This window comes from Pituophis catenifer, unplaced genomic scaffold (assembly GCF_029215685.1).
Source record: "Pituophis catenifer annectens isolate HBS135680 unplaced genomic scaffold, rPitCat1.0.hap2 SCAF_15, whole genome shotgun sequence".
NCBI lineage: Eukaryota > Metazoa > Chordata > Lepidosauria > Squamata > Colubridae > Pituophis > Pituophis catenifer.
The window spans coordinates 5,504,137-5,529,915 of NW_027256895.1; positions in this window are offsets into that span (position 1 = coordinate 5,504,137).

Below are 25,779 nucleotides of genomic sequence, written 5' to 3' on the forward strand. Positions count from 1 at the left end.
GGCCAATTCCTGAGGTTCTGGCTCACGCCTCGACTGGAGACCTAGTGGCCGCCTGGGATAGGGCGGCCGCTGGGGCCCTGGATTGAGTCGTGCCTTTGCGGCCTCTGACCCGGCGCGGATCTCGCCTGGCTCCTTGGTTTACCGAGGAGCTGAGGGAGATGAAGCGCCAGAAAAGACGCCTAGAGAGTAGTTGGAGAGCTAGTCTTTCTGAATCGGACCGGACACTGGTAAGATCCCATATTAGGACTTACCTAGTGGTGATAAAAGCAGCAAAATGTACGCATTTTGCTGCTCTTATTGCGTCATCAGATAATCGCCCGGCCGCCCTGTTTAGGGTGACCTGCTCCCTGCTCCACCAGGAAGCACGGGAGGACCCCTTGGAGGGAAGAGCCGAGGACTTTGTTCAGTATCTGTATGACAAAATCGCTCAGATTCGGGAAGGTCTGGACTCTGACTGGGTAGATCCAGTGAGAGTGACGGAGGCAGGTCTTGAGACTGTTATCTGGGATGAGTTTGATCCTGTGACCCCAGATGACATGGACAGGATTCTGGGTAGATTGAACGCGACCACATGTTTGTTGGACCCGTGTCCCTCCTGGTTAGTGCTGGCTTCCCGGGAGGTGATGCGAGGCTGGCTCCAGGGGATTATAAATGCTTCATTGGGTGAGGGTGTCTTCCCCGCCATCCTTAAGGAGGTGGTGGTGAGGCCCCTCCTCAAGAAGCCTTCCCTGGACCCGGCAATATTGGCTAAATATCGTCCAGTCTCCAACCTTCATTTTGTGGCGAAGGTTGTTGAGAGTGTGGTTGCGGGACAGCTTCCCCAGTACCTGGATGAAGCGTCGTATCTGGATCCATTTCAGTCGGGTTTCAGGCCTGGGTACAGCACGGAAACGGCATTGGTCGCATTGGTTGATGATCTCTGGAGGGCTCGGGACAGGGGCTGCTCCTCTGTCCTGGTCCTGTTAGATCTCTCAGCGGCTTTTGATACCATTGACCATGGTATCATGCTGCACCGGTTGGAAGAGTTGGGGGTGGGAGGCACCGTACTAAGGTGGTTCTCCTCCTTTCTCTCTGACCGGTCGCAGTCTGTGTTGACAGGGGGGCAGAGGTCGACCCCGAAGCCCCTCATATGTGGGGTGCCGCAGGGATCGGTCCTCTCGCCCCTTTTGTTCAACATTTATGTAAAGCCGCTGGGCGAGATCATCCGTGGTTTTGGGGTGAAGTACCATCAGTATGCGGATGACACCCAGCTGTACATCTCCACCCCGGACCACCCCAACGATGCCCTTGAAGTGATGTCCCAGTGCCTGGAGGCCGTACGGATCTGGATGGGGAGGAACAGGCTCAGGCTCAACCCATCCAAGACCGAGTGGCTGTGGTTTCCGACGTCCCGATATAGTCAGCTAGTGCCATCGCTGACTAGTGGGGGCGAATCATTGGCCCCCACGGATAGGGCTCGCAACCTGGGTGTCCTCCTGGATTCACGGCTGTCGTTAGAAGAGCATGTGACGGCCGTGTCCGGGAGGATTTTTTATCAGGTTCGCTTGATCCGCCAGTTGCGTCCCTATCTAGATCGGGACTCCCTACACACAGTCACTCATGCCCTCGTTACTTCTCGTCTGGACTACTGCAACGCTCTCTACATGGGGCTCCCCTTGAGGTGCACTCGGAGGCTCCAACTAGCACAGAGTGCGGCCACGCGGGTGGTGATGGGAGCGACATGGAGTTCCCATGTAACACCTCTCCTGCGCGAGCTGCACTGGCTCCCGGTGGTCTTCCGAGTGCGCTTCAAGGTTTTGGTTATCACCTTTAAAGCGCTCCATGGCTTAGGACCTGGCTACTTATGGGACCGCCTGCTACCACCAATAGCCTCCCACCGGCCAGTACGCTCCCATAGAGAGGGGCTCCTCCGGGTGCCGTCGGCCAAACAATGTCGGCTGTCGGCCCCTAGGGGGAGAGCCTTCTCTGTGGGGGCACCTAAGATTTGGAACGAGCTCCCCCCGGAGATACGTAGGATCCCGGATCTGCGCACCTTCCGCCGCGCGCTTAAGACTTTTCTATTTTATCAAGCTGGCCTGGCCTAAATCTTCCCCTTTTTAAATGTGGAAATTTTAAATTTTTAAATTTTAAATTCGTCTTATTTATAGGGGCATGGGTAAGGCGTTTTAAATTGGGGAGCCATTTTGGATTTAATTCTGTTTTAAACGTATTTTAATGTTTATATTGTATGTTTTTTAATTTTGGCTGTTCACCGCCCCGAGTCCTTCGGGAGAGGGGGCGGTATAAAAATCTAATAAATAAATAAATAAATAAATAAATAAATAAATAAATAAATAAATAAATAAATAAATAAATATTGTACTGTTCTCTACCGTACCATACCATACACTACTATGATAAGGTTACAGTACATGACCGGTACTTGGGGATTCTGCTGGACTTACAACTCCTCCTGAAAGATTTGTCTTATGTGCCACTTTTGCTCTTTCCTCCAACCCTTTATCCTCTACATGGGGCTACCCTTGAAGACCATACTGAAGCTATAACCGGTACAAAATCAGGGGTGGGCTGCTGGGGGTTCGCAGGGGTTCGGTAGAACTGCTAGGTAATATTCTGTGCAGTTTGGAGAAATCCCACTCCTACCCAAATCCCACTCCTTGCTGGCCCCGCTCACCGTCCCCACCCCTCTCAGGAGTCCCCATGCAGCCCGTTTTGGATGCAGGTAATTGCAGGGCACACACAGAGGCTCAGGAAGGGCAAAAATGAGCCTGCTGGAAGTTTGGGAAGGCCAGAAACGGGCCCATTTCCAGCCCCCAAAGGGCCTCCAGAGCCTGGGGAGGCCATTTTCACCCCGGAAGCTCGAGAAAAGCGTCTGGAGCCCGGGGAGGGCAAAAACACACCCCCACACACACCATGGTGCAGGAGGCCGATTAGGCCATGCCCACCATGACCACGCCCACCCAGCAACCAGGCAGAGAACCCCTTGCTAAATATTTTGAAGTCCACCCCTGTGTTGAAGACCATACTGAAGCTGTGAGTGGTCCAAGATGAAACATTGTGAGCAGCAATGGGGACTTTGCATTACATTCAAGCATCCCCAGAGCTACCTGATTTGCAACGGTTGCCAGTAGGCATCTGGGTACAATTGAACATGGCGGTAGATCATCTGAAGGTCATCTATGCGGGGGAAGCACGAAGCAGAAGAGAAGATTGGGAAATTCCTCTCGGCCATATTGTGAAACGATCATTAATCCATGAAATAGGGACACGTCAACTGTTGAGTTGTGCCAGCAAAACAAACTTGTCTCCACCTTTGTTGTTTGCTTCTCTCTGGAGACATTTGGCACGAGGGCTTTAGTGACAGAACAAAAGTACAGCGTGCGATTCGGAGAGAAGACGTGATGTGCTGCAGATATTCATCGGTAACCATCGTTTCTGTTGACAAATGAATAGTCCCCTTTTTACAGACCTGACTTCTTTGTTCTTCCTGAAACAATTCTACTCAACACATTCTGGACATGACGCTATGGTTGTAATTTGTGAACAGAGGTTTTTGATTGGGAGCAGAGCTGGTGGGGCAATTAGGTGTGGGAGAAGGCGGGACTAGGCTAGGTTGTTTGAATGACCACCGATCACCAATAGGCCTCGACTTCCCAAGATCATCAGACGAAGGCTTGAAATGCTACCAGTTCGGTCTGTTTCACCCAAACCAGTAGTAAAAAATGCTACCAGTTCATCTGAACCAGTAGTAAAATAATGCTTTAAAAAAATAAAAAAGTGTCGGAACTTCTTTTTTTTTAAAGCATTTTTACTACCTATTCACCCGAACTGACAGTAAAAAAATGCTTTAAAAAAGTAAAAAAAAAATGGTTCTAATGATCGTGCAGCACAGCTGATTGTCACAGCAGATCATCGGAACCCTATTTTTTACTCCTTTTTTTAAAGCATTTTTTTACTACCGGGTTGGGCAAATAGGCAGTAAAAAATGCTTTAAAAAAGTAAAAAAAAAAAAAAAATTCCGATGATCAGCTGTGACAATCAGCTGTGCTGCGCGATCATCGGAACCTTTTTCTTACTTTTTCAAAGCATTTTTTTACTACCTATTGACTTGAACCGGTAGTAAAAAAAATTCTTTAAAAAAGTAAAAAAAAGAAAAAGAATCCGATGATTGCGAGCACAGCTGATTGTCACAGCTGATTGTTGGAACTTTTTTCACTGTTTTTAGTTAAAAAATGGTTTTAAAACATTTTTAAAAATTGGCCACACCCACCCAATCACATGACCCCACCACCACCAAGCCACGCCTACCAAGCCACAACCACAGAACCAGTAGGGATTATTTTTTGAATTTCACAATTTGAATTTCAGCTGCTAAAGAACTGAAAGAAAAGGATTGTGTGCTAATGAAAGAAAAAGGTGAAAAGAAGAAGTAGAGAACTCATCTGCAGTAACCTTTCTAAAGATCACTGTATCCAGGGAAGAGAAATCCCCAAAGCAGAAAGAGGATGTCGAACAACAATGTGGAAACCAGTCTGAAATTTCCTAAGAACCCAGACCACTTAGAGTAGAGTAGAGTAGAGTAGAGTAGAGTAGTTTAGAGTAGAGTAGAGTAGAGTAACAGAGTTGGAAGGGACCTTGGAGGTCTTCTAGTCCAACCCCCTGCTTAGGCAGGAAACCCTACACCACTTCAGACAAATGGTTATCCACATCTTAAAAACTTCCAGTGTTGGAGCATTCACAACCTCTGGAGGCAAGTTGTTCCACTGATTAATTGTTCTAACTGTCAAATGTGTCTCCTTCCTTCCTTCCTTCCTTCCTTCCTTCCTTCCTTCCTTCCTTCCTTCCTTCCTTCCTCTATTTTATATTTGTCATTTGGCTTTCTATAAATTATTTGGCAAAGTCCGTGTATTCCTTGACATGGTCTCTCTTGTTCAGTCCCTGAATTTGACGCTTCCATTTATTATCACTTGATTTTGATCATAGCAGCCTTATAGTATAACAGCTTAGTAAGATGCTCCTTTGAGAACTGTGAGATGTAAATGCCTTATTCCCTAATGTGTAAATAATGTATATATGGGACATCGGGGGTTAACTTATTCTTTGGTTCCTAATGTATTCATAATTCACCACTCCCATTCTTGGCTCCACCCCTTGTATATATAAGGAGCCACCTTCACCATTTTCCTTGCTTCTATCTGTGAATATTCAGTGAATATAGAATGCCTGTTATAATTAAAGAGAAATATATTTAAACCTCTAACTCTTATTATCATTATTGAGTCTGATCCTGAAAATATTGCAACAAGCTGGTAGCAGAGGATGGTTAATTGACTCAATAAATACTTAAAGATGTCTAAGAAAGATAGACCCAACACCAGGGCCTACAGCAAAGAAATAGAAACTGAACAAGAAATAATCAACGAATCCACAAACGCGATTTCGAGAGAATCCGAAGAATACACCACTGAAGAAGAAGAACTAATAAATGAAAATAATGACCAGGAGGAAATCGAAATAGAAAATAACGAACTCAGGTCAGAGATATTAAAACTATTAAAAAGCCAGAAGAATGATGAAAGCCTCATCGCGAATCTCCAAGAAATGCTGAAAAACAGCGGAGCAGCGAGAGAGAAAAACATTGCTAAAGAGAAACCCAAAGACCAAAAAACTGTGAGTGATATGACTACAGAGAAAGTCGTTATGAAAAAGAAAAGATGTGATCCCGCGCGAAATTTTGAATGGCAGCCATCTTGGTTCCAACAAGCCTCCAAAGTGAGCGAAGCAGAGCCAATCAAAATGCTCAGTTCAAAATTTCTGGCGCGAAAAACGTTATCAGACAACGAAAGCGAAAAGGAAGATTCAAACTCTTCAGAAGAACCAGAATCAGAAAGCGAAGACGACTTAACAAAGTCCCAAGTAAAGTCAGCAATGAAGACGCTTTTTGCTGCATTTGGGCCAAAATTAAAAATTTCCAAAGCGACAACGAAGAAGCTAGAGAACAAGCAGATACCTCAAGACCTGCACGCTCCCATCCTGACTTCGAGAGCGACGACACCCGAGCCCAGAGAGCCATGTCGATTCCGTCCTACACCGCAGACCGGATCAAGTACCAACGCACACAAAAGAAAGAAAAGAGCAGTCGCCGCCATCAAAACTCCTAAAACCGAGCCAGAAACCGACTCGTCTGAAGAGGAGCGGAGCGAGCGAGCTGCAATGGAGAGAACCTTCCACGACGACGCCAAAGAAGAAATGAGCAACGCGCATGTGCGAAACTACGTAGACGGTCCGGAAAGACTTGAACTGGCCAGAGAACCGCGCAGACTCGTTGCGAGCATCCCCATGCCGTTTTGCAATTTCCTGCACTTGCGAGACCACGGACTACCTCAGGTTGTAAGTAATGGACAAAATAATGTGGGAAACTTACCCAGTGACTTCCCAAAACTTAGAGTTGATGGCATTAATTTGCAAGAATGGTATCAACAGCTCCAGGTTGTCTTTATGAAAGAAAATTTACTATTCTTTATCACTAGTCCTCCAAGAAGACCTTGGACTTTAAAAATAGATTGTTTACATCATAGAGCATTTTTCTTAATAATATCTAGCGTATCTCCTGCAATGTATCATAGCATCAAACCAAACCTGACTGTTTCAGAAATAATTCAATGCATGTTTAATCTGTTTCACAGCGATAGTGTAGCTACCACTACAAGAATGTCTAAGGATTTCTTTTCTTCCAGAGTAAAACCAGGGGTTTCCATAAGTGAGCATTTGATATCTCTAAACAAAATAAGAGCTGAGCTGCATTTGAGGGGGGAAGTGATTTCAGATCAAACAATGAAAAGTGTTATTATCAATTCACTTGATTCATCATGGGATAGTTTTATGTCACACTTAGACACCATCAATCTTGGATATTTATCCATAGAAAGTCTATCTAACAAATTGATAGCAGAAGACAATTCAAGAAAAAATCGTTCCAGCAATCACACAGAACACAAATCTTTTAGGAAGGTAGCTTTCCAAGAAAAATACAATGAAGCTTTTAAATGCCATAATTGTGGGTCCAGGGAACACAATAGAAGAGACTGTCCCAAAATCTCAAAGGAGAGACATAGGTCAGAGTATAGGAGCAAATACAATTATAGACAGTCTTCCACAGATAGACATAAATATAGAAGCCCACCAAATTACAGAGATAGTAGAGGGGGTAGAGAAAATTCAAAAGAGAGAAAATCTGGTTCACTGAATGGACTAAATAAACAAGACAGCACTAAAACACAACAAAATGAGAACAATAATTGGCTTATTGATTCTGGGGCAACCAACCACACCACTAATAACAAAAATATATTGTCTTCATTTACAGAAGATAAATTTGTAATAAAGGTAGCTAATCAAGAAAAGGTTCAAGTATTAGGCAGAGGAAATGTGACCTTGCCTGGCCTAGGAAAAATAGAGGGGGTATTGTTAATTCCAGAAATACCTCATAACATACTAAGTGCCATAAAACTAAGCAGAGATTCTGACATCAATATAGTTTTCTCAAAGGGGAAAGCAACTTTAGAGAAGGACAAAACAAATGTAGGCACTGTGATGATTAAAGGAGGCCTACCCTATCTAATAACAAAAGAAAGATGGTTACATAACATTGATTCAAATATGGAAGATTGTATTGAGGCAGATGATGAAAATGTTAGTAACAGTGACAATGATGAATGTAAAATATCTCATGATCACGCAAATACACACAATGAGAAGAAACCAAGAATAGGTAAACCAATTCATGATGAGTGTGCTCACATCTTGCATAGGAAGTTAGGACATGCAAGTTTTCCTGTAGTACAAAAAATGACTGAACACGCAGAAGGTGTCAAAATAAAAAATTGTGAAAATTATTTGGAATGCTCAGTATGTAAATCCACTAAACTAAAAACTAGTCCCAGACCAAAAAAATCCAACAGATCAACTAACAAAATTTTTGACTTAGTACATATGGACCTAGTTGGTCCATTAACTCCATCAATCACTTATAGAAAACGTTACTTCCTAACAATAGTAGACGATTACAGTCGCTATGGTTTTGTTTACACATTAAAACACAAGGATGAAACCTTTCAGAAATTTAAGGAATTCTACAAACGCATAGAAACACAACATAATATCAGAATAAAACAAATTATGACAGATAGGGGATGTGAATTCATGTCTAAAGAATTCTCCCAATGGTTAAAGGATAGAGGAATGCTACATTTCACGTCTAGTCCATTTTCTGCGTTCCAAAACGGGATTGCAGAGAGAAAGAATTCCACACTACAAACCATGATTAGGTGCACATTAGAGGATGCTGGTTTAGGCAAACAATTTTGGTCAGAGGCCTTACATTATTCAAATTACACTCAAAATAGAACCTGGTCCAGTATTGTGAATAAAACACCATATGAGGTGATGTATAATAGGAAACCCAAATTAGCACACATGCACATATTTGGAGTCACTGCAGACGTACACATACCTAAGCAGTTGAGAAGAAAGGGAGAAAACGTATCCAGAAGATTAAGATTTATGGGATATGAAACTGGCACCAAAGGGTACAGATTCATTGATAATAATAACAAATTTATAGTCTCCAGAACAGCTGTGTTCCATGAACAGGCCAATTGGTCTAAATTACATCTTAATGAAATATTTCCAAATAAATGCAAAGATACAAAATCTTGTGAGGAAGGGACAATAGAAAAACAAAATATCAACAAAAATAAAAACAAAACCAAAACTTGGACAAATAGTCAGCACAAAATAAAGACAGACACATTAACAAAAAAGGAAGCAAGATATTTGCATGATAACCATAGCAAACCCGAAAGAGCTATTAGAAACAATAGAAATCAAGTACCAAACAAATACAGAGATTACATAATGCATATGGATGGTGAACAAATGACACCTAATACATATGAGGAAGTATTAAAACTCCCTCGTGAAGAAAAGGAAAAATGGGAACTAGCTATGAAAAAAGAGATGGAAAGTTTGCAAGGATTAAATGTGTTTACACCTGCGATTGCACCTAAAGATAAAACGATTATAGGTACCAGGTGGATTTATAAAATTAAGAATCTAGAAGGAGGCAATACTCTATACAAAGCTAGATTGGTTGCACAAGGTTATGCACAAAAATATCCGGAGGACTACACTGACACATACTCCCCCACAGTGAGAACAGAGAGTGTTAAAACAGCTCTAGTAGTGGCATCTGCACTCAATCTTGATGTATTTCAATATGACATACAGACTGCGTATTTACACGCAAAACTAGATAAGGAAATATATGTAAGAGCACCACACAGTCAATACACTAATAAGAATGAAATTTGGCTATTGAACAAGAGTCTATACGGATTAAAGCAATCTGGCAAAAGATGGTACGATTGCTTGGTAAAAGTACTTAAGACCATGGATTTCAACGCTACCACTGCTGATAACTGTTTCTTTGTAAAAAAGAGTGATGATCATATTGAATTTGTATTAATTTATGTAGACGATATTTTATATATAGGAAAACACAAGGAGAGAAGAGAAACCTTTGTAAATAAGCTAAACGAACATTTCTCGTTGAAATCTCTAGGTAAAGTAAACAAATACCTTGGTGTACAAATTAACAAAACTAGAAGGGGATTCAAACTTAATCAGAAAGATAAAATCATTGAACTTCTGAACAAATGCAATTTAAACAATGCCAAACCCTGTGACACTCCTATGCAAACTGATTTCCTTAGAAACACTGATGAATCTTCCCCTGAATTCAAGGATAATACATTTTATAGATCAGTCATAGGTTCACTTCTTTATATATCTAATTGGACCAGGCCAGATATTGCATTACCACTCAACTTATTGTCAAGATATGTTAGCAAACCAACATTGTATCATTGGGAAGCTGTCAAAAGAATTCTAAGATATCTGAAAAATACATTAGACTTTTGCTTAGTATTAGAACCTAGTAATGATAAAGAACCAAAACTTACATGTTACGCAGATGCGGATTGGGCTGGAGATATATCATGCAGAAAGAGCACTTCTGGTTATATTTTTCTATTAAATGACTGTCCAGTTTACTGGTACACTGGTAAACAAGAACTGGTAGCCACTTCGACCACAGAAGCGGAATATGTTTGTTTGTCCAAAGCTGCAAATAACCTTGTATGGTTTAATGATTTGATTTCAGATGTTTGGAAAAAACCTGCTTTGCCTTTTGTTATGCATGAAGATAATAAAGCAGCCATTGAAATATCCAGATCCGATGCCATTGGACAAAGGTCCAGGCATATAGATATAAAATTTAAGCATGTGAGACAATTGTCTCAAGATGGATTTATCAAAGCAGTGCATTGTGATACCTCTGAACAATTAGCTGACATATTGACGAAGCCTTTACCTTCTAAACAGCACAAATATTTAACATCAAAATTATATGTCTTATATTGTCCTGAATCTGAATGTAATTGGTGTTGTATAGCGAACCGGCATTTAGAGGGGGATTTGTGAGATGTAAATGCCTTATTCCCTAATGTGTAAATAATGTATATATGGGACATCGGGGGTTAACTTATTCTTTGGTTCCTAATGTATTCATAATTCACCACTCCCATTCTTGGCTCCACCCCTTGTATATATAAGGAGCCACCTTCACCATTTTCCTTGCTTCTATCTGTGAATATTCAGTGAATATAGAATGCCTGTTATAATTAAAGAGAAATATATTTAAACCTCTAACTCTTATTATCATTATTGAGTCTGATCCTGAAAATATTGCAACAAGAACATTTTGGATTTTTTGTATTGGATGTGTATCCTTGATATTGAAATTGATTACAGATTATAACACCTGCAGAAAATTGTGTCGTTTTGCCCCAATTACTATGTTTCCCCGAAAATAAGACATCCCCTGATAATAAGCCCAATCGGGCTTTTGAGCGCATGTGCTAAAATGAGCCCCCCTCAAAAAATAAGCCTTCCCTGAAAATAAGCCCTCCCCAAAATTAAGCCCTCTTAAATGCATGTGCAGTCAGGCCCTGCCATTTCCTCTGGTTAGGGTTAGGGAGACAGAGCTGGAAATCAAGAGGAGCCCCGTCTTGCTCCACATGCCGCCAAAATAATAAGACATCCTTCCCGAAAATAAGGCCAAGCACTTATTTCAGGGTTACAAAAAAATAAGACAGGGTCTTATTTTTGGGGAAACAGAGTAATTGATCCATGGAGAAACTGTGTCTCACAGGCGGTTGGCCAAGGGACGTGACTGGATCGGGGAGGACAGGACATTTTTCAACAAATAATTACAATTACACGTATTGCAATTACTTTGACATTTTGCTCTTAGGCTAAGTGGGCAACCTACAGAGAAGGGCATTTAAGAATAGAGGAAAGTGGACATGGAGCAGACAGTAAAGGATCATTGTCCTTAAACGTGATGGGTTCAAATCTACACTGAACCTTGAAGCTCACCAGGTTGGAGGAGATGCATCTATGTCCATTCTTTTCTCACAGCACAGGGCTGCACTGAGGCTAATTTGGGGTATCCATGCATTACCCAGCTAAATCCATTGGCCTTCTGTGGGATTCATACAGAAACATGATCAACTCCATTTTGTTGGATTCTCAGAACGATGATCTGCCCAGATTCATTTGCTGAGATGGGTGCAGGGGTGGGCTGCTGAGGGCTCTCAGGGGTTCGGGAGATTCTGTGCAGTTCGGAAAACCCCAAATCTCCTGCCCTACCCACCCTGCCCCACCCCTCCAGGGAGTCCCCACACGGCCTGTTTTGGATGCAGGTAAGAGCAGGGTGTGCGCAGAGGCTCAGGGAGGGCAAAAAAACGGGCCTACCGGAAGTTCAGGAAGACCAGAAATGGGCCTATTTCTGGCCTCCAGAGGGCCTCCGGAGCATGGGGAGGCTGTTTTCACCCTCCCAGAGGCTGCAGTACGGCACTCGAACCACTGCGCCACCCCAGCTCTTTTTTTTTTCCAATCATTTTTTTATTTTAAAACAAAAATAAAACATAAAAACATCATCATTCCAAACAGTTACAGACATTATATCGATTGGTTTGCATCCTTTTGTGCTCCCTCCTCTCTTTAAAATATCACTATACATCCCAAGGTTATTTTCACATATATATAAAAAAATCACTTAATTTTTCTCAGCATCCACATATTTTATATTTATCTCCATTTTTTATTGTCCATCCATTGATAAAATAAATCCCAAATCAAATAATATTGTTGATCTTCCTGCTCTCTTATTTCAAATGTCAATATACTCATTTCAGCACAGTCCACCATTTTCTTAATAATTTCTTCATCAGTAGGTGTCCTTTCTCCTTTCCAATTTTTTGCAAATATAATTCTAGCTGCTGTTAAAAGGTTCACAATTAAATATTGCAATTCTTTATTGTATGTCTCTGGTAAGATCCCTAATAAAAATATCTCTGGTTTAAAATCAGTATGTCTCTTAGTCATTTTTATCAACCACGTGTGTATCTTGGTCCAATATCTCTTTGCATCTCTGCATGTCCACCACATGTGATAATAGGATCCTGGAGTCTGATGACACTTCCAACACTTCTCCAATTTATTCTGGAACATTCTGGCTATCCTTGTCGGGGGTAAATGCCACCTGTAAAACATCTTGTACAAATTCTCCTTATATGCTGTAGACATTGTCATTTTATAATTATGTGACCACAATTTTTGCCATTTCTCTAAATCAATACCATAACCAAAATTTTCCCCCCATGCTATCATCGATTCTTTAACTTGTTCTTCTTCCAGTTTTACTTTTAACAAATATCCATACAGCTTTTTAATTATATGGTCATCAGAGCCCATTAAAATCTTGTCTAAATTAGTCAAGACATTATAAAATCCTTCTTGTTTGAGATCTTCTCGATATCTAGAAAATATTTGCATATATGAAAACAAGTCCATCTTACATCCCTGCTCTTCTATTTCTTGCTTTAATTTGAGTTCACCCTTTTCATCCAACAATTCACTATACCTAATAATTTGTTCCCTTTTAAATATTACGGAATATGAAAAAGCTTCAATTGTAGATACCCAGATTGGAATCTTCAAATAATGATATTTTTTGACCTTCTCCCAATTCAACCATAAAGCTTCACGTATCTGATGTCTTCTAAAATACCCTTGTATTTTTGTGCCTTTGTACCATAAAAAGGCATGCCACCCCATCAATAAATCATGTCCCTCCAAATTCAATAATCTGGTATTTCTCAAAGTTATCCATTCTTTAATCCACATTAAACTTGATAATACAATTCAAAATTAGGCAAATCAAAACCACCCCTAGCTTTGGCAACTTGTAACAGTTTTAGTTTTATTCTCGCCTTTTTTCCTTGCCAAATATATTTCAGTATCGTTTTATTTAAATCTACAAAAAATTCCTTACCAAGCTTGATAGGAATTGTCTGAAATAGGTACAAAATTCTAGGTAGAATATTCATCTTGATAGTTGAGATCCTACCAATCAAAGATAACTGCAAATTACCCCATTTCACCAAGTCTTGCCCTATCTGTTGTTTAAGCTTATTATAGTTATTTTCTTTAAGTGTACTACACCTTGGTGTTAAATATATCCCCAAATCCTTTACTTTGTTTGTAACCTGCACTTTTGAAATCTCCATCAGTTCTTCTTCTTGCTTTTCCAACATATTTCTAGTCATTATCGTTTTATCTTTATTAATTTTCAAGCCGGCTACTTTCCCAAATTCTCCAACAGTTTCTATCAATTTATTTATTGTTGTTAATGGTTCTTCAATGATAAAAACCAAATCATCTGCAAAGGCTTGAAGTTTATATTCTTCTTTTCAGATTTTCAAGCATCTATTTAAAACTTCTAAAGTCATTATAAATAACAATGGATACAATGGACATCCTTCACTCAGACTCAGGCTCAACCCATCCAAGACCGAGTGGCTGTGGTTTCCGACATCCCAATATAGTCAGTTGGTGCCATCACTGACTATTGGGGGTGAGTCGTTGGCCCCCACAGAGAGGGCTCGCAACCTGGGGGTCCTCCTGGACTCACAGTTGTCTTTAGAAGAGCACTTGATGGCTGTGGCCGGGAGGGTGCTTTATCAGGTTTGCCTGATTCGCCAGTTGCGTCCCTTTCTGGATCGGGACTCATTAAATACGGTCACTCATGCCCTTGTCACTTCCCACCTGGACTACTGCAATGCTCTCTACATGGGGCTCCCCTTGAGGAGCACCCGGAGGCTCCAGCTGGTCCAGAATGCGGCCGCGTGGGTGGTTATGGGAGCGACGGGGCGCTCCCATGTGACCCCCCTCCTGCGTGAGCTGCACTGGTTCCCGGTGGTCTTCCGGATGCGCTTCAAGGTTTTGGTTACCACCTTTAGAGTGCTCCATGGCTTAGGACCGGGGTATCTACGAGACCGCCTTCTGCCACCAGTAGCCTCTCACCGACCAGTACGCTCCCATAGAGAGGGGCTCCTCAGGGTGCCGTCGGCCAAACAGTGTCGACTGGCGGCCCTCAGGGGGAAAGCCTTCTCTGTGGGGGCACCCGCCATCTGGAATGAGCTCCCCCCGGAGATACGGAGGATCCCAGACCTGCGCGCTTTCCGCCGTGCCATCAAAACATTTCTTTTCCAGCAGGCCGGCCTGGCCTAACCTCTTTTTTAAACTGTTTTTTAAAATCTTTAAAAATTTTAAATTTTAAATTTGTCTTATGAATTTGGGGTGTTTTAAATTTTGTTTTCTGGGCCAATTATTTAATTGTATTTTAATTGTTTTTTAACATTTGTATTATATGTATTTTATTTGGCTGTTCACCGCCCTGAGTCCTTCGGGAGTAGGGCAGTATACAAATTCAAAATAAATAAAATAAATAAAATAAATCCTTGTCTAGTGCCTTTTTCTATTTCAATAGGATCAGTCAATTCTCCATTTATCATGACTTTTGCCATCTGTTTAAAATAAATAGTTTCAATTGCCTGTATAAATTTCCTACCAAAGCCCATCTTTTCCATTTGGCCACCGCAGCTCATAAGGGATAGAGATGCCAGAGGAAGTCAGAAATTCCAATATAGTCCGGGCATCATCATTATTTCTCACAATAAACCAGATTTTGTTTTGTTTTGTTTTCGGAAATATGTTTTATTGTAAAATATTTATCAAGTATCAATAATATTAGAGGAAACCGACGCTGGTGGGAACAGACCGAATTAAGGTTTCACAAAAGAAATTAGGTTGACCGTTAGAAGCAAATGTTGTTGGTGTCAGAGAAGGCGAAGGGGAGGTCAACCACAAATGGTTTACCCATGTTCTTACTTACTATGTTCTTCCTTTACCCATGTTCTTACTTATAGGCGTCTGAATTGAGTGGTAGGGCACGGCTTCGTGGCTCACCAGGAAAGTGAAGGGATCTCCAGAACTCCATTCCTGTTTACTGATGGTCAACCTGCTGTCGGCATAATGCTGATTGGATGTTTTAGACCGGGGTGTCAACCTCGATTTCATTTTTTTTATATATAAAAGTTTTTTTTTATTTTATAGACAAACAAACATACAATACATAATCAATCAGTCAGTGTATCATCTGAGTACATCTTTTGTGTCTTCTTCCTAGAACTCATTTCATTGAGGGCTGAATCAGGGTTGTGTTTGACCTTGGGGGACCTGGGTGGATGTGGTCAGGGTGGGTGTGGCCAGTCTGACATCACTCGTATCGGGGGCGCCTGTGGGGGCCAGAGTGGTCTCCTAGTGAAAACAAGCTCCCAAGCTCCATTTTTGGCTGCAACGACCTCCTGCAACTCTCTGCCAGGAAAAACGGAGTTTGGGAGTGCTGCCCCTGGCCCTTTCAAACTCCGTTTTCAGCTGCGACGCCCTCCTGCATCCCTTTGCCGGTGAAAACAGAGCTTGGGAGGGCCACCTGCGGCCCTCCTGACCTCAGTTTTCACTGGCAGAGGCAGCATGAGCCGTTTTTTTGCTGTTTCCAGGGTGGCCCCACGGGCCAGATCTAAGCATCTCATGGTCTTGAGTTTGACAGCCCTGCCTTAGACTCTAAGATAGGTGACCTGTGATATATGCTGATTCGCTCATTAGTTGCTTGTTCTGGAGCCATTGCATAAGTGGAAAGAAACCTTCTAGGAGGGCTCTGATGATATCCACGTCCCTCAAATTCAGTTGTTAAACTGGACGTAAAAGAACGTAGACAGAGGGAGCTTTTGATTTTCCATCTGAACAATGTGAAAAGAAAAAGAAAATGAGTGAGGAGAATATTTAGTATAGATTCTTTATCATGTTTAACTGTGACCACACTTAAATTTCTCTTTGTCATATATTAGTTCATTAGCTTAGAGCAGAGGTCCCTAACCCAGCGGTGAAATCCACCCAGTTCTATCCAGCTCGCTGAACTGGTAGCGCTGGCAGCGGGAGGCTATGCCCACCCACTGGGACATCATTATGTCCTGTTTTTTTACCCTCTGCATATGCGCAGAAGACTCTTGCAGTATCCTTCCCCTGGAGTGGGGTAAGAATGGAGATTTTGCAGTATCGTTCCCCTGCCACACCCACCAAGCTACACCCACAGAACCGGTAGGAAAAAAATTTGGATTTCACCACTGTTATTGATGGAGTTATTGTTGGAAAACCAGGCTTGGAAAACCATGCCCTTTGGACATGCAGATTTGTCCTGTGGAGGTATAGCCAGCCCGGGCTGAATGCCATAGATCCCGGCAGAACAGCTTCAAGCCAAAATAGTTATGGGTAATGAGGAACGAGCCAAGCTGGTCACAAGATCACAGGCAAAACAACAAATGAACTTGGTTACCAAATCAAATGGGCCTGTGAGGCGGAAGAGTGGTGGTGTGTGGGAGGGAGCCAGAGAGAATGCCGTCAACGCAATATCTGACAGCTCAGCATTATTCCCTGAGGATGGGCAAAGTAGTTAATATATTTGAAATTCCGGAGATTGCGATGTCTGTCTCTTCTTTTATAGCTACAACTGGAACTCGTATTTTTAGGATAGTTCGCAATATATGTATATAAGTATGTATGTATGTATATGTATATGTATGTATAGATATGGGTGTGTATATATATGTCAGCTTTGGAAGCCATATTAAGTGGGAAGCTTCCATGCTGCCACCTTCTCATGTGTGGGAAAGTAGGAGGGGGGATTTAGTAGAGGGGTTGACTGTAGACATAATAGCATTCTTCCTGTCGGTTAAGGTCAGGGCGATCCGGCATCTGGAGAAGGAGTAGTCGGAGTGCTGAGTCGAGATGGGACAGATGTTGATTGGAGCATGTGATCAACTGAGGAGTGAAGGGATGGTTTGGGGATTTTTGTTTTACAGAGGGAAAACCCGGACCTTTCAGATTCGGGTTTTCCCAGATGTGCCTATTTATCTAATCTAGTAAAGAGAACTTTGGATAATGCTTGTTTCTGCATCTTTACTTAGAGTTGTTAAACTCGACATTAACTCGAATCTCTCTTAAAGCTAACGGCACCCCATAAGGGGGCTGTTGGGGGTGCTGAGCCCCAGCATCTACCTAAACCTCGGGCGGTGCGAAGGCTCAGTGAAGATGGAGGAGAAAGGAGAAATCGTAGAGGGGGCCGTGGGGACAGATGCTCAAGGATTTACAGACTCCTTGCTTTCTCCTTCTGAGGAAATGGTACGAGCCATTGAGGCTGTAGAGGAAGCCTGAAGGCTGGGGGCTCGGCCCAAGGTGTCAGATTCCTGGAAGAGTTGCCAGTCTGACCCAGCTCCAGGAGGGGAAATGAAGTTGCCCCGTGAGCCAGAGTGGAGAATGGGGACAGCTGTGGGATCTGGAGACTCCCGGGACTGGGAACTGTTGCTCCCAATGCGAAGCCAACACTTAACCGGGCTCCCGGAGTGTTTTGAATGTATGGAAGTGGTAAGTTACGCACCCACCTGCCAACCTCTTGAGGTGAGATGGAGATTAGTGCAATCTCCATTCACCTTCCCTGATCTGGGATGGGAGGGGGAATTAGTAGGGTGCAGATAGCCCTCTACCCAGCCAGGGGCAAAACAAGTGGATCAGCGCAGCCTCGCCATCCTGCAGCTGTGAGACACCAAACGCAGCCAGCATACGAAATGCAACCCTTCCTTTTTGGGGCCCCTCACCAGCATGTCTTTGTGATACCTCCTGCTGACAGTATACCGCCAGGCTGGGGATTATATCATGGCCAGGGGTGGGTCCAGTGCCAGTGGTATCCAGCGCTGTCTGTTCCAAGCTTCCAGGGATCCCCATGGCCCCAATATGGCCCAACAATCCCAGCACCACAGGGGAGACTAATCCAGCAGCCGGCTGGAGTGTCCCCATCTCTCCAGCCCAGCAAGCAGCTCAGTGGCTGGGCCCCCTCCCCCAGCAGCTGGCTGGAGTACAGCAACCAGGAGCAGCTCCGCAACAGGCTCCAGCTCACCCAGCTGCTGCCCGGGCCCCTCCACCCGTGAGGCCAACGCCACCCCCGCTTCATATGAACCTTTGATGGTATGCCTGCCAAACTGGCTTATTTCCTCAGCAGGGTCTGGGCCCATGTGGATCTCTACGGAGACCAATACGAGTCAGACTGGGATTTGGTGTCAGCTATTTCCGATGGGATGATTGAGGGCAGGCTTCTGAATGGATAGCCCAGCTGCACAATGAGGGCACTGCGGAACTGAATGATGCCGAGGGGTTTATTGAGCTGTTCCATGCCTGATTTAAAGACCCAAATGTGTGGGAAAGTAGGAGGGGGGATTTAGTAGAGGGGTTGTTGGTAGACATAATAACATTCTTCCTGTCGGTCAAGGTCAGGGCAATCCGGCATCTGGAGAAGGAGTGGTTGGAGTGCTGAGTCGAGATGGGACGGATGTTAATTGGACCATGTGATTGACTGAGGACTGAGGGGATGGTTTGGGGAATTTTGATTTACTGAGGGAAAACCCGGATGTGCCAGTTTATCTATTCTAGTAAAGAGAACTTTGGAAAATGCTTGCTTCCCCGTCTTTACTTGGAGTTGGGGTTTTCTGGAACGCTGATAATACACACACACACACACAAACACACACAAACACACACACACACACACACACACACACACACACACGCACACTTGTTTTTGAAGATTTTCACGGGTAGAGGTATGCAAGTTTTGGTATATTCGGGTCTTTTCCCGTGTAAGATTGAGAGTATCTTGGCGATATCTCCGCCAAGATACTCTCAATCTTAGATGGGAAAAGACCCGAATACACCAAAACTTGCATATACATACATACATACATACATACATACATACATACATACATACAATCCCTAGTGCTGCGTAATGGGGTGAGCTCCCATTAATTGTCCCAGCTTCTGCCAACCTAGCAGTCCGAAAGCACTTAAAAAATACAAGTAGAAAAATAGGGACCACCTTTGGTGGGAAGGTAACAGCATTCCCTGCGCCTTTGCCGTTTAATCATGCCAGCCACATGACATCTTTGGACACCGCTGGCTCTTCAGCTTTGAAACGGAGATGAGCACTGCTCCATAGAGTCCGGAACGATGTGCGGGGGGAACCTTTACTTTTACCTTTATATCATATCCACTATGCCAGTGGCATAGTGGATAGAATGCAGTATTGGTGGCATAGTGGAGAGAGTGCAGCATTGCAGGCTAACTCTACCCACAGCCAGGAGTTCAATCCCCACTGGGTCTAGTAGAAAAATAGGGACCACCTTTGGTGGGAAGCTAACAGCATTTTGTGCGCCTTTAGCATTGAGCCATGCTAGCCACATGACCACAGAGACGTCTTTGGACAGCGCTGGCTCTTTGGCTTTGAAACGGAGATGAGCACTGCCCCTAGAGTTGGGAACGACTAGCACATATGTGTGAGGGGAAGCTTTTCCTTTATCTTTAGTACTAATACATGGACCCAAGACTTTGGCTCTCAAATTGATACTGATAAGGGAAGAGTGAAACCCCTTTTTCTCCAGCATCAACCTTGAGCCTTTGTTCTAACGTCCGGAGAAATTAACCCTTTCTCTCTTCATTCCAGAATTCATCCCTCAACTTTGCTCAGTCCCCAATTTCATTGAAGAGAGAGAGAGAAAAAAAGGGCATAACCCAAGAGACCTTTGAGTTGGTTTGCTTTTATTAAGCCAGGAGCCAAACATGTTAGCATGTAAACTATTTAGAAAGATTGGGATCCAACACCGTGAGAGACGAATCTAGAAGGACAATGGATATTTTGAATCTTCAACGTTTACCCGAAGTTTTCTCTGTGGTCTTCTGGGTTCACTTCCTTTCAACTGTACAGGTATACACGTTCCCCACGTATGCATTTTCTGGAATGGCCTGGACATTCTTCGGCCACTGAATATTGATCTGATTGGGGACAAAGTTACGGATGACACAGTTGAGGATAAGCGAATTGCCAGGGATGGGAGGGTAGACGTGGATGACGCGTGCCATGCTCTTTTCTTTGTAAAAACAAGGAAAGAAAAAAAAAAGAGATAAAGTCACATTTTTAGATGTATCTTTTTACCTTTTTAGGTGTGTGTGTGTGTGTGTGTGTGTGTGTGTGTATTACAAACTATTCTAAAAATACGAGTTCCAGGTATATATATATATCCCCAGTTAAGATCGTCAACCAGACAGAGGTGTATACAGACACACACACACATATATATATGAAAGAAAAAGCATTGTTGAGAAACCTCTAATCCTAAGGAAAAGATTCTCCATACTCAACCAAAGGAAGTGCAAAGAAAGAGGGGAGAACTCACCTGGGACACGGTTTCGAGGGCTCAGAGGGACGCTGTGTCCAGGGAAGACGAACCCCAACAGGAGAAAGTAGATGATGGACCCCATTGTGAAAGTCAGACTGAAGTCTCACAAAGGCTCCTTGCGCAGTTATACAATTCCAGCAAGATGAAAGAAATGAGCTTCCAAGCACCTGTCCAGAGCTTGAGGAGAAAGTGAGCAAGCTGACTCGGAGGGGTGAATTTAAACATAATCCGAAGAGAGTCTTGGCGTCACATGCTGTTGGTTCTTTTTCTTCATTGGCCCTATTCATTTGGTTCTCCTCCAATCCCATGCGACTAAGGTTGATCCCGGAACAATATTGACTTGAGTGGCCACATGCCACCCAATGTTGGCAACTGCTGTCACTCTGATTTCTAAACCCGTGATGGCAAACCTATGGCATGTCTGCCACAGCTGGCACACAAAGCCCTCTCTGCGGGCACATGAGCCATCACCCAGCTCAGCTCCACTGCCCATGCGCAGAGCTCCCACAGGGCAGATGATTTTCAGGGACACATGCAGGAGACATGCTAACATGTGCAGGGAGGGTCACGTGCGCATGCACAGGGGCGGGGTTGGAGTTCAGGTGTGTGGCCTGCCCCCCACAGCCCATTTTTCGTTCCAGGAGGTGGCAGGGAGTCCTAATAGATGAAAAACAAGGGGCAGGGGGGGTCACACATGTATGCATGGGGGGCAGGGGGAGTGTGGGGGGTCATGTGCAGTGGGTTGTGGGAGCGGGGGGATCATGCACACATGCGCAGGGGGGCATGTTGTGAAGTTTCCAAAAGATGCCCTAATTAATTCATGAGCCATGAGCCGAACTTCAAAAGAAATACAGTCATTTATTAGGAGCACCATTTCGGCAATATTCGGATGCAGTTAGAACTAATCCCACGTAGATTTACGTTCCCCTATGACCCTGTCTCTCCCCTCCTCCCTGGCCATGTCATAAATCACATTCTCCAATTAACCACTTTGGCTGGCTGTGAAATCCAACACCCTTCTACTGATTGCGGTAAGAAAGCATCTATGGAATGTAGCTTCAGTTAGGGAAATCAATCAGCTCTATCAGTTCTCCCTCCCTCCTGCCTCATGGCAACTTGAAAGCTTTGCAAGTTGACACATGCATTGCATTATGTGTGTCGGGACACAACAAGGAAAAGTTTAACCATCACCGACCTAAACTGTAGAGCAAAAATGTTTAATGTACGGACAGGCATCCCTCCACCAATTGTCATCCACTAAATTATAATAAAGAGACTTTATTGCATTCTTTGACAAAGTGACTCCACTCCTATAAAAGGAATTGCAGGATCAAAAAGAGCGTATTTGCAAATAATCTGAAAAAACGGAAAGCCATTTTTTTTTAAAAAAAGGAGGGACTTTGAGAAAGATGACAAATCTTCAAGTCTTTATTTATTCATGAAACGTATAGGCTATGTTTATACCATGAATTGGCTGCCCATCTTATCTGAAGGTAACTCTGGGTGGTTTGTACACCTTCAAGCTCCTTGGTTTTATGACGACGTATTACCAAATGTTTGCTGAAATATCACACCGAGATAAACCGACTCCAATTTTATATTTCAGAAAAATAATAACAATGGTAAACCAAAATGAATAGCTGTGGGAGGGGGAAAATTACATTTCTTCCAAGTTACGGTCCAAGGAAAATTGGTATCAAATGTTTTAAGAGCAGAAGGGGTATTCAGCCAGTTCTGACCAGTTCTAGAGAACCGGTAGCGGAATTTTTTGGGTAGTTCGGAGAACCAGCAAAAGCACCTCTGGTTGGCCCCGTCCCCATCTATTCGCTGCCTCCCGAGTCCCAGCTGGTCGAATCCCAGCTGATCGACTGGGTCTTCTTTTGTCACCCTGCACAGGAGAATGGAGCTTGAAAGTAGGTTAGTGGGGTGGAGAGGGAATGGGGATTTTGCAGTATTCTTCCCCTGGAGTGGGTGGAAATGGGGGTTTTACAGTATCCTTCCCCTGCCATGCCCACCAAGCCACGTCCATCAAGCCATGTCACACCCACCAAGCGACACCATGCCCACCAATCCACACACACAGAACCGGTGGTAAAAAAAAATTGAATGCTACCATTGTTTAAGAAGGTATTAATACTCCAATTCCTAAGATATATACAAATTATGAAATACATGTTGGATAGGCCAAAATGGAAGAAGGAAAGTTTTACCAATTATGGGGTCATGCAAAAAATCAATCAATCCATCAAATCAAAAAATATTGGAAAGAAATACAACAATCCAAACCATTCTAAAAAATAACATCAAATCTGAAACCATGGATGTTTCATATAGAAATATTGTATTTCCAGAAAATGAACCTGAAAATGAATACAATTTTGTAAGAGTCATGAATGTTGATAATGTAACTATACTGTCCTGTATGGTATTGTACTGTTCTCTACTGTACCCTACCATACACTACTATTATAAGGTTACAGTACCTGACTGGTATTTGAGAATTCTGCTGGACTTACAACTCCTCCTGAAAGATTTGTCTTATGTGCCACTTTTGCTCTTTCCTCCACCAGGAAACCCTTATCCTCTACATGGGGCTGCCCTTGAAGACCATACTGAAGCTATGACAGATACAAGATCAGGGGTGGGCTGTTGGGGGTTCGCAGGGGTTCGGAAGAACCTCTAGCTAAGATTCTGTGCACTTCAGAGAACCCCCAAACCCCACTCCTGGCTGGCCCTCCCACCCCGCCCTGCCCAGGAGACAGCACGTGGCCTGTTTTGGATGCAGGTAAGTGGAGGGCACATATGGAGGCTCAGAAAGGGCAAAAAACAGGCCTGCTGGAAGTTTGGGAATGCCAGAAATGGGCCCACTTCCATCCTCCAGAGGGCCTCCGGAACCTGGGGAGGCCATTTTTGCCCTCCCAGAGGCTCGAGAAAAGCCTCTGGAGCCCGGGGAGGGCAAAAACACCCCCCCACACACACACCGTGGTGCAGGAGGCTGACAAGGGACACCCAGCAACTGGCCAGAGAACCCCTTGCTAAATGTTTTGATGTCCACCCCTGCCTTGAAGACCATACTGAAGCTATGACTGGTACAAGATGAAACATATGAGCAGTAATGGGGATTTTACATTACATCCAAGCATCCCCAGATCTACCTGAGGTGCAATGGTTGCCAGTAGGCATCTGGATACAATTCAGAATGGCGGTCATCCTCTCTGGAGCTCTTTCCAGCAGTGTCCAAGTAGGTCATCTGAAGGTCATCTATCCAGGGGAGCACGAAGCAGAAGAGAAGATTGGGAAATTCCTCTGGGCCATTTTGTTAAATGATCACTAATACATGAAATAGGGACACGTCAACTGTTGAGTTGTGCCAGCAAAACGAACGTGTCTCCTCCTTCGTGTCTTGCTTCTTCCTGGAAACATTTGGCACGAGGGCCTTAGTGACAGAATAAAAGTACAGCATGTGATTCGGAGAAAAGACGTGATGTGCTGCAGATATTCATCGGTAAACATCATTTGTGTTGACAAATGAATAATCCTCTTTTACAGACCTGACTTCTTTGTCCTTCCTGAAACAATTCTACTCAACACATTCTGGAAACGACGCTATGGTTTTAATTTGTGAACAGAGGTTTTTGATTGGGAGCAGAGCTGGTAGGGCAATTAGGCGTGGGAGAAGGCGGGACTAGGCTAGGTTGTTTGAATGACCACCGATCACCAATAGGCCTCGACTTCCCAAGATCATCAGACAAAGGGTTGAAATGCTACCAGTTCGGGCTGTTTCACCCAAACCAGTAGTAAAAAACACTACCAGTTCATCTGAACCAGTAGTAAAAAAATGCTTTAAAAAAATAAAAAAGTGTCGGAACTTCTTTTTTTTTTAAAGCATTTTTACTACCTATTCACCCGAACTGACAGTAAAAAAATGCTTTAAAAAAGTAAAAAAAAAAATGGTTCTAACGATCGCGCAGCACAGCTGATTGTCACAGCAGATCATCGGAACCCTATTTTTTACTTTTTTTTTTTTACTACCGGTTTGGGCAAATAGGTAGTAAAAAATGCTTTAAAAAGTAAAAAAAAAAAATGTTCCGATGATCAGCTGTGACAACCAGCTGAACTGCACGATCATCGGAACCTTTTTCTTACTTTTTTAAAGCATTTTTTACTACCTATTCACCTGAACTGGTAATAAAAAAATTTTTTTTAAAAAGAAAAAAAAAAGAAAAAAGATTCCGATGATTGCGGGCACAGCTGATTGTCACAGCTGATTGTCAGAACTTTTAGTTCTTTGATGGTACGCCTGCCAAACTGGCTTATTTCCTCAAAAGGGTCTGGGCCAGTGGTGAAATCTAAAATTTCTTACTACCGGTTCTATGGGCGTGGCTTGGTGGGGGGGGTAATGTGACTGGGTGGGGGTAGCCAATTTTTTTTTACTTTTTAAACCATTTTTTACATGTAAAACCATGTAAAAAATGCTTTCAAAAGGCTCTGACAATCCCAGCTGAGTTGCCTGATCGTCAGAGGGTTTTTTAAAAACTCTCTGGGATTGTCAGAGCTTGGATCGTCACAGCCATTTAAAAGAAAAAACTCTTTTTTTCTTTTAAAAGGCTCTGACAATCCAAGCTGAGTTGCCTGATTGGCAGACAACTCAGCCGGGATCGTCAGAGCTTTGCTCGTCAGAGGCATTTAAAAGAAAAAAAGCCTCTCATGATCGGGTGGCTCAGCTGGGCATGGTGGGTGGTGGCGGTGGCAGGGATTTTTGCTACCGGTTCTCCGAACTGCCCGGTGCCATCACTACCTACTCACCTGAGCCGATCTGAACCGGGAGCATTTTACCCCTGGTCTGGGCCCATGTGGATCCGTACATGGATTCATACATGTGGAGATACAAGTCAGACCCGGACTTGGTGTCGGTGATTTCCGATGGGATGAATGACCTGGAATTGGAAACTGCCCAGGGGGCAGTTAAAAG